The sequence below is a fragment of the Leuciscus leuciscus genome (assembly GCF_965113295.1).
Source record: "Leuciscus leuciscus genome assembly, chromosome: 16".
Lineage (NCBI taxonomy): Eukaryota > Metazoa > Chordata > Actinopteri > Cypriniformes > Leuciscidae > Leuciscus > Leuciscus leuciscus.
In genome coordinates, this window is record NC_138740.1 from 17449686 (window position 1) to 17459787 (window position 10102).

A 10102-nucleotide genomic window follows, 5' to 3' on the forward strand; every position below is an offset into this window, starting at 1 on the left:
AGATTGATCAAAATCATACATAACATACTTTAACATACATAACCAGTGAGGGTGTCATGCACCAAATTGTATTTGTTATAATTTTTCTCCACAGGCTCTTGTCTCATTTATTGTAGTGAAGTGAATTGTATTGCACTGAAGTTTGCAGCATGTAGATTGAGATTTTAAAGGGGAACTGAAACGAAATAGAAAGTAAAGGTGATTAACAGATGTGTTATTGTTATTTGTAGTAGGACACTTAAAACTGCTGAAGTAGTTACAATGGGGGGGGGAAACAGTGATGTTAGTTTGTTGTTTTGTTACTAGGGCACAGCCATCTGAAGCTTCAACGGTCCGTGATGTCACTGGCATGATAGGCTACCTTGACAGCTCCAGCAAAATGCCATCTCAAGAGCATAACAGATCGAGAGGGGGGTCTTATTGCATTGCAAAAATTCAAAAATGTTGATATTTCCAACAAGCGAATAACACCTCCGATGTCATAAGGGGACAAGCAACCTATTTGCAAAATGACTGTGGCATAATAGTCTGAATTAGCTAGACAAACTTCTGTATAACTAATTTTAAAACCGAATGCAAAAAAGTAAAAGAAAATCATAAAACCTATACTATTTGAAGAGTAAGGACGGTAAATTACAATTAATACAAAGGACCTTTGTGGTGATAGAATAAGATTCAGACCAATACATTCCAAATCCATACAATTTGACCAAGCGATTTCATTAGACTGGATACCAAAAAAAATAAAATCTTACATACAGAACTTCACCTTTAACTGTTTCTGTATAGAGCCTTTGCTTTATGTTGTGCATTTATCAAAGATATCAATATTATTCACTCACCTTTGGATAAGTTGGAGTTCCTAAATGTAACTTTGGCTTGTGTGATTTCCATTCTATTACCAAAAGGAGAACATGCGTTCACCATCTCATATAACAACACTCCTAGAGCACAGATATTTGTTGGGACGGCGTGGAATCTCGTATCTGTGAAGACCCTAGGTGGCCAGTAAGACATTAATCCTGTAAAAAAGACATTCGCGCAAGTGTCAAATAATCAGTAAGTCACTACATTCAGGTTTCCACACTGCCAAAATGCTCACCAAGGAATATTCTGCTCTCGTAGCCGTCACTACTAAGTAGCTGACCGCAGCCAAAGTCTATCAGCTTGAGCCAAGTCAAGTCAAGTCATCTTCATTTATATAGCGCTTTTAACAATGTAGATTGTTCCAAATCAGCTTTACATTGATAATAGGAAATTAAAGTAAAGTGTTTTGGCTTTATAGCAGCTCTAGAACAAAGTTATTGTCCAGCTAAAGTTAGTTTAATTGATTCACTTCCGTCGCAACAATCATTAGTTATTAACTTAGGGGCTGCTAACACAACACCGTTTTAACAGAAAACTCATAAGTTCTTTCTGCGCAAACTTCAAAAACGTGAACCAGTGAGAACGCAGATGGCGTGCACATGCGGATTACGAGTTCAGTCTATAGGTATGCGTGTTTGAATATATGTGCGCAGGCGTGTAGTCCTTCTCTACAAATCAACCCTCAACATACTACTTGTCTGGCCTTAAAATTTGTAATACAGAATTTTTATCGCTTCCACATAGCCACGCGAACCGGAATTATCCCAACAACGCTTTATCTGTAGATAGGTAAGGGAGGGGAGGGAGGCCTTCACAGGGAAGAGCCTAGTTGACATTTCAGGACCTGGATCCGGCGGACTGCGGTAAACCTCGGGATAAATAGAGAGACTAATATTAGCGTAGACGCCATTCTTCTTATGATGTAACGAGTACATCAGGATTTATGGGAAGTGTTCCCGGTTCCGGCTGACCTAATCTATGCAGCCTAACATTGAATTATAAAAGTCTATAATGTGATATGTGTATGCTAGGTCAAAGAGATGTGTTTTTAGTCTAGCTTTGAGCTGACAGAGTGTGTCTGCTTCCCGGACAATGTTAGTCGCCAGCAGTCGATTTTGATATTCTAGGTATTATCAACTGGCCGGAATTTTGAGATCGCAATAGACGTGAAGGACTATAATGCGTTAAGAGCTCGCTCAAGTACTGCGGAGCTAAACCATTTAGTGCTTTGTAAGTAATCAGCAATATTTTAAAATGTATACAATGTTTAATAGGGAGCCAGTGCAGTGTTGACAGAACTGGGCTAATATGGTCATACTTCCCGGTTCTGGTAAGAACTCGAGCTGCTGCGTTTTGGACCAGCTGTAATTTGTTTATTAAGAGTGCAGGGCAACCACCCATAATAGCATTACAATAATCTAGCCTTAATGTCATGAATGCATGGACTAATTGTTCTGCATTTGTCAATGAGAGCATATGACGTAATTTAGATATATTTTTAAGATGGAAAAATGCGGTTTTACAGATACTAGACATGTGACTTTCAAATGAAAGATTTGTATCAAAGAGCACACCCAGGTTCCTAACCGACGACGAAGACTTGACAGGGCAGCAATCAAGTGATAGACAGTATTCTAGATTATTACGTGAGGACGTTTTTTGTCCAATAATTAGAATCTCTGTTTTTTCAGAATTAAGTAATAGGAAATTACTAGTCATCCAATGTTTTATATCACCTATACATTCCGTTAATTTTGTGAATTGGTAAGTTTCGTCAGGGCGTGAAGAAATATAGAGCTGAGTATCATCGGCATAACAGTGAAAACTAATTCCATGCTTCCTAATGATATCTCCAAAGGGTAGCATGTACAGAGTGAAAAGCAACGGTCCTAGTACTGAGCCTTGTAGTACGCCATACTGAACTTGTGATCGATGAGACATCTCTTCATTTACTGCTACAAACTGATAACAGTCAGATAAGTATGATTTAAACCATGTTAATGCAATTCCACTAATACCAACATAATGTTCAAGTCTATTTAAAAGAATGTTGTGGTCAATAGTATCAAATGCAGCACTAAGATCGAGTAACACTAATAGAGAGATACAGTACAACCACGATCGGATGATAAGAGCAAATCATTTGTAACTCTAATGAGAGCAGTCTCAGTACTATGGTACGGTCTAAATCCTGACTGAAAATCCTCACAGATATCATTTCTTTCTAAAAAAGGAACATAGTTGTGAGGATGCCGCCTTTTCTAGTATCTTTGACAGAAAAGGTAGATTCGAGATCGGCCTGTAATTTACTAATTCTGTACGATCAAGTTGCGTTTTTTTAACAAGCGGTTTAATCATAGCCAGCTTAAAAGTTTTTGGTAAGTATCCTAATGACAAAGATGAATTAATGATATTAAGAAGAGGATCTATGACCTCTGGAAGCATCTCTTTCAGTAGCTTAGTTGGTATAGGGTTTAACATACATGTTGTCGATTTAGATGATTTAACGAGTTTAACGAATTATTCCTCTCCTATAGTAATGAATGAATCAAATTTTTCCTCAAGGAGACTACAATGCACTGCCTGATGCGATACTGTAGTAGACGGTTGCATAGTTATAATTTTCTCCCTGATATTATCAATCTTGTAAGTGAAGAAGTTCATAAAGTCATTAGTGCTGTGCTGCTTGGAAACTTCTGGGCTTGAAGCTTTATTTTTCGTTAGTTTAGCCACTGTTTCAGATAATACCTAGGGTTTTGTTTATTTTCTTCTAAAAGGGTTGAAAAAATAAGCAGATATAGCAGCTTTTAAGGCCTCTCTGTGTGCAATCAAGCTCTCTTTCCATGAAATGCGAAATACCTCTAGTCTTGTTTTCTTCCAGTTGCGCTCCATTTTTCTGGCTGCTCTCTTAAGGGCCCGGGTGTGCTCGTTGTACCACGGCGTTGGACTATTTTCTTTAATCTTCTTTAAGCGCAACGGAGCAACTGTGTCTAAAGTGCTGGAAAAGAGAGAGTTAAAAGTTTCTGTCGCAATATCGAGATCTTCTAAGCTATCTGGGATGCTGAGATGATTAAACTGATCAGGAAGATTATTAATAAAGCAATCTTTAGTGGCAGAAGTGATGGGTCTAACATATTTGTAACATGGAGTCGGCTTTGCAGCCTTGGCTAAATGAAGTTTACACGAGACCAGATAATGATCTGAGATGTCATCACTCTGCTGCAGAATTTCAACGGCATCAACATTGATTCCGTGTGATAATATTAGATCTAGGGTGTGATTATGACAATGAGTAGGTCCTGACACGTGTTGTCTAACTCCAATGGAGTTAAGAATGTCTTTAAATGCCAATCCCAATGCATCTTTTTTGTTATCTACATGTATATTAAAATCACCAACAATAATGACTTTATCTGCAACCAGTACTAACTCTGATAGAGAGTCAGCAAATTCTTTGATAAAGTCTGTATGGTGCCCTGGTGGCCTGCATACAGTAGCCAGCACAAATCTCAAACGTGATTATCGAATCTTGAAGCAAACAAGCGGTTATCATTTACATTATATATTGCTATATTAAGCACCAACACTTCAAAAGAATTATATTTGAAACTAGACTTCTTAGTAATTCTAAAAATATTACTATAAATTACAGCAACACCTCCCCCTTTGCCTTTCAGACGAGGTTCATGTTTATAACAGTAATCTTGCGGGGTGGTCTCATTTAAAGTAATGTAATCGTTTGGTTTTAGCCAGGTTTCTGTCAAACACAGCACATCTAGATTATAGTCTGTAATCATATCATTACCAATAAGTGCTTTTGAAGTAAGGGGTCTAATATTCAGCAACCCAAGCTTTATCATTTGCTCATTTGTATTATGTCTGTTTTTTACTTGTTGAACATCAATTACATTTTTACCCTTAGATGGGTTTGGAAGTTTTTTGTATGTCCTAATTCGGGGAACAGACACAGTCTCTATATGATGATATCTAGGTGAAGGAGGCTCTATGTGATGGGATTTATCTGACCTTGGTGAGGTGAGACAGCTAGCAGACGGTCGGTTTAGCCAGTCTGTCTGCTTCCTGACCTGAGCCCCAGATTGTCATGTTTGAGCTCTAAGACTAGGTGCCATTTTACTAGAGAGAAGAGCAGCACCATCCCAGGAGGGATGAATACCATCTCTTTTCAACAGGTCAGGTCTGAAAAAACTTTTCCAATTGTCTGAATTCTATATTATTTTGCGTACACCACTTAGACAAACAGCCATTGAATGAACACAATCTACTGACTATCTCATCATCTCAGCAAATTACAGTGCCTGACATCATACTTGCGAGTTCACACACCTCTTTAACATTCATTTTGGTGATCTCCGACTGGCGGAGTCGAATATAATTTGTGCCGACGTGAGCTCTAACGTGTTTTTCTTCATCAGGAAGTTTTCCGCATGAACGTCATTATGAAAAACGGCATGTTCGATGCAGTGTTGTACTGCCAGCACAGCCTGTCTCATGATGACCCGTGCCATTGGTTCATCCAGTTCAGGGTTACGAATGATGAAGTCCAGCAAGCTCTCGCACAGTTCGAGATACTCCATGATGAGAGTGAATTTTCGAGGGTGTTCAAACCACTCGTATTATAGCTGTATGACGTAGAGCAGGCCTATTCAAATAGCGGCCCGGGGGCAAATTTGGCCCGATTGAAAATTATTCGGGCCCGCGGCAGATTAAAAAAAAAAAAAATCTACGAATATGCCGCAGCGCACAGACAAGAGTAACGTTACAGGCAAAGATTCTAGAGCGGAGCAGGTCGTCTCCATGGTGACACACACTCATTCTCGCTGATTCGCATGCATCTAACATGGCGTTGTTCAAGCCAAGCCGCAAAGTTGACAGAGAAAATCGTAAGTTTCAGAGTGAATGGAGTGGACGGAGAAGTACTTATTTACTGTGCCAACTACGGCAGGCAAGCGAGGGACTGATAGACCTGTCTGTGTGTTTACTGTGCAACGAATCAGTGGCTGTGGCCAAAGAATATAATGTGAAGAGACATTTTACTACAAAACATTGGTAAACTAAATGAGGAAAAAAAATATTATTGTTATTAGTTAGTTTTCATCAAGAGTATGTTTACAGCTCATAGTTAGCAGATTTGTACTTACTGTACACTTGAAATGTTTTTTTCTAGTTTTAAAATGTGTAGGCTACTCACTGCAGTCTGAAAGATATACTTCAGAGATATTTGAATGTTGTTATTTCCCCAAATAAGATTTGATACTTGAAACTGCAGTTGCAGTTTTGCACTTATGACAGCTTTATTTTGATTGTTTGATTTATATATAGGCCTATATAAGCTATAACTTATGTTTACTGTTTTAAGGGTGAAAGCTGTGTATATGTCTCAGTATTTGCAGTTTTGCACTTTGTTGTAGGGCTAATCAATACAAGTTGAATGTGTTGAAATAATAAAGGAAACCAAAAGAATAATGTACCTTTTTTTATTTCATATATTATGTACCATAGTATATTTTAATTTCCTTAAGCTGATATCAATTTGTCCGTCCGGCCCTCACAAATTTTGGAATTTCCTAGTTTGGCCCCCCTGCAAATGTATTTGAATAGCCCTGACGTAGAGGCTTCTGGGTTCTTGCCTCATCATTAGCAGCAGCGCCACTTCTGTTACGAGAGGTTCGAGATGCCCAGGCTAGAGAAAAGTAGCAGACAGAAGGTTAGCTGGGTACAAATCTAATTTTTTTTTATGTACTTTTCTCTGACCTCTGTAGATACAGAGCCTTATTTGGTGCTTCTAGGCTTATTTGTCTAAAACATTTACAGCTAATGCTTCCTACAGGTGTTTTGACTACAGTAATCAGCACTTAAACAACTAAATACACATTCAGGTTTTAAACAACTTACAACTTCAAGATAACGATTGTTGTCAATCTTGCTGATTTGCTTGATGGCAACCTGCAAAAAACAAACAAAAAATGTTTCAATAACAGTAACAGTATTCAGGCACCTGACCTTGCACTAGGTATTAAACCATCTGTGAAATTGTTTTAAATAGGTTTTGCAAAATGTTTGTACAGTTTGGTAATATTTACCTTTTTGCCATCAAAATTCCGTGTTCCCTCGTACACCCTTCCAAATCCCCCGGATCCCCAAAAAATTTCTTACGTTGAAGAGAGACGTAAAGGACTCTGAAAAACAGAAACAATGTGATAAATATATGAGCTTGCTACTGTGGTACCTATGAAAAATGAGTACACAATATGGTTGTATGAAATATATATATATATATATATATATATATATATATATATATATATATATATATATATATATATATATATATATATATAATATTTCCCTTCTATACCCTTTCATATGGACATTAATGAAGGAACTTTTTTTTTTTTTTTTACATTTTGCACGGACACTTAGAACAGAGACTTTTATTTTGACACGGGATCGCGCTTACGGGCTATCTCTGCAGCCTCCGCTCATATCATACTGGCAGAGAACAGACGCGATTCCCTACTCTCTTCTTCCTTTCCTGTATTTTCAGGTATATAGTACAAATGTTCGGGGAAAACTTGATCAAATAGGGTAACATCCATTTAATTGCAATGTACGGTGAGGGCTGGTTGTGTGAATTTGATAACTTAGTTACATATGTGATTTCTAAAAGTGTTGTGTGGGACATACTGTGGTAAAAACTGCTGTAAATACTTCTGTGAATGCAATATTCGAGTCTAACATGTTATTCAGTGTCTCAGATCAAAATGTTCCATTGGGTTATATGTTGTGTGCAAAGCTCACTCTGAACTCGCGCTTGGCGCGCTTGATGGTCACGTGACCAGCTCATGCAGAAGTGTGTAATGGTAATGGCGGCCTGAATAGCTGTTAATACTTTGAAATGTTGATTTTTGACAAACTAACGGTGAAACAAATGTCACAAATGCTTTAAGAGTTGAAACAGACTTAAAATATGCACTTAGGTGAATAATCAAAGTAATAACTTGATAGATTTGACTGTTGACCCATGAGAAAGTATGAAAAAAGGGTTGTTGTATGTTCAAACAGGTTAAATGAGAAAAAGACAAACAATGAAAAGAGATTAAAGGAGTTTATTTTGTGGTTTAAGAAACTGGTGAATGTTGGAGATTGATTTGTTGTCAATAAATATCATACAGAGGAGCTGGCAGAGAACAGACGCGATTCCCGACTCTCTTCTTCCTTTCCTGTATTTTCAGTAATTTGTCTGCTGGGTCTCCGGAGGCGGGGCCTGCAACACTACTGTTGTCACGTTCACCGTCTGTCTCTGCACTACATTCCCCAGAATCCTCTCTGGCGCACCTGCAATTACTCTTCCCTGAGTATAATCACCTGCACATGTTCACAATCAGCAGCCTCATCAGCAAGCTCTATAAAAACTCTCACCATAGCCCCAGTTCTTTGTCAAGCCTCCAACAGGAACAGACCATGATCCGTTGTCTCCTGAACGTCTGATGCTTCCAAGATGTAACGTATACTCACCTGTGAAACACTAACCTCTGTGTCATTGTTCTGCTGTCTCCAGGAATCCTGTTTGATTTCCTATTGCCTGTGATCCGTTGTTCTCCCGAGCTTCCAGTGTTTCCTCCAAGCTTGCTTGCTATTAGTGATGGCAAAATGAGGCTTCCTGAACCACTGACACCTCGCAGCCCATTGCTTCAGCCAAAGGTTCATTACTCGAAGCTTCATTCAGCATTGCTCACTAGTGACACCTAGCTACTGTGCAAAGAAATAGCAGACAAATTCATTCATTCTGAACCAGTGTGAAATAACTGTATATATATTTTAGAAAAATATTTGTATAAATAAAAATATTTATTTATTTATTTATTTATTTATTTTGTACTCGCTGTTGATGTATGTAACCTTTCATTTGCAATAATAAAAAGACATGAGCAGACATTTGTCCATTACTGTGTATAATATAAAATATGTATCTTTCTCTGTCTGAATTTACTTGTGCAGAGTCACACACACAGTTAATTAAATATTCATTAATTGTTTGGATAGTGACAGTATGAACAACAACAGTGACACTGTGTTGAGTGCAGTGCTTATGTTGGAGGGAGTGTAATAAAGTAAACTGCAACAGAATAGTCTGGAAGGAAGGATTACAATCGATTTTTATTGAGAAACAGAATTATTTCAAGTGTGTTGGGGTAACACACTTATTTAAAAAATGCCAGTGCCAGCTGGTATAAATGAGGATACTGATGCTTCTGTTGAGCCCAGACAGGGCAGGATTCCCTCTTTCTTGCTATCTCCATTACCAGGAAAAAGGAAGAGTCACAAAAAGCAAACAAATCCAAAAGGACAATCCAAATAAACAAATCCAGAGCAATCCAAATAATCTTATCTAATTAATATAACAAGACTATAATATAGCTAAGCCTACTATAATTAATAATAACAATATACTATAACTATTCTAACCTGATAATGTAATAATATACAGCCCAAACACATATATGACACAATAACGACAATGACAATGATAGTTATTTAACTCTCTGACTCTTTAACACTACTACATCTGCTTCTACTACTGCTGACAACACCCACAAGGTGGCGCGAGTTTCGAGCCGCCTTTTATTCAGAAGCGACACTCAGACCGAACCGATGACGTATCCACACAAACCGAGGCCTCGTTTGTCATCAGTCACGTGATTTTCACGTTAACAACACAAGCCTCGAATCGCGGCTTCATCTGGCACGCCCATTTTTTCTCGACACACGCTCCGACGCCTCGGTTCAAATGTCACATCACTACTTGCTATCGATTGCATCTGTAAGAGAAAGGACAAGTATTAATGAACTGACTGCTTGACATTAACTAACCTGAAGAGAACATGCTCACCTGTTGTCTGCCCCGCACCGAGTGATCTTCACCGTATCTGCACCTGAACTCATTGAATACTCACCTTGCACTCTTGTTTGCTTGAATAAAGCTGTATTTGGATTCACTTACCTCTGTGTCCGTGCCTGTATCCTGACAACTGTAGATCCTTTGAATTAATAAATGGTCACACTTTATTTTAAAGTGACGTACTTACATTGTACTTACTCAGATAAGTACTGTGTAATATTAACTACATACTTACTAGAGTTACGGTTTGGTTTAGGGTTAGTTACTTGTAATTATGCATAATTTACTGTTATTACTATAAGTAGATGTACAAAT

The 10102-nt window shown here is 38.0% G+C and overlaps 1 protein-coding gene across 1 annotated transcript in view; it reads left to right on the top strand.

Moving 5' to 3' along the window:
- LOC309477583 (uncharacterized protein) overlaps window positions 1–9693 on the top strand; it is a gene marked incomplete at its 5' end in the record, with an annotated part of 33790 nt that extends 24097 nt beyond the window's left edge. Inside the window, one exon of the mRNA XM_082140858.1 lies at window positions 8529–9693. The remainder of the gene's footprint in view (window positions 1–8528) is intronic.
- Window positions 9694–10102: the final 409 nt, after the last annotated feature.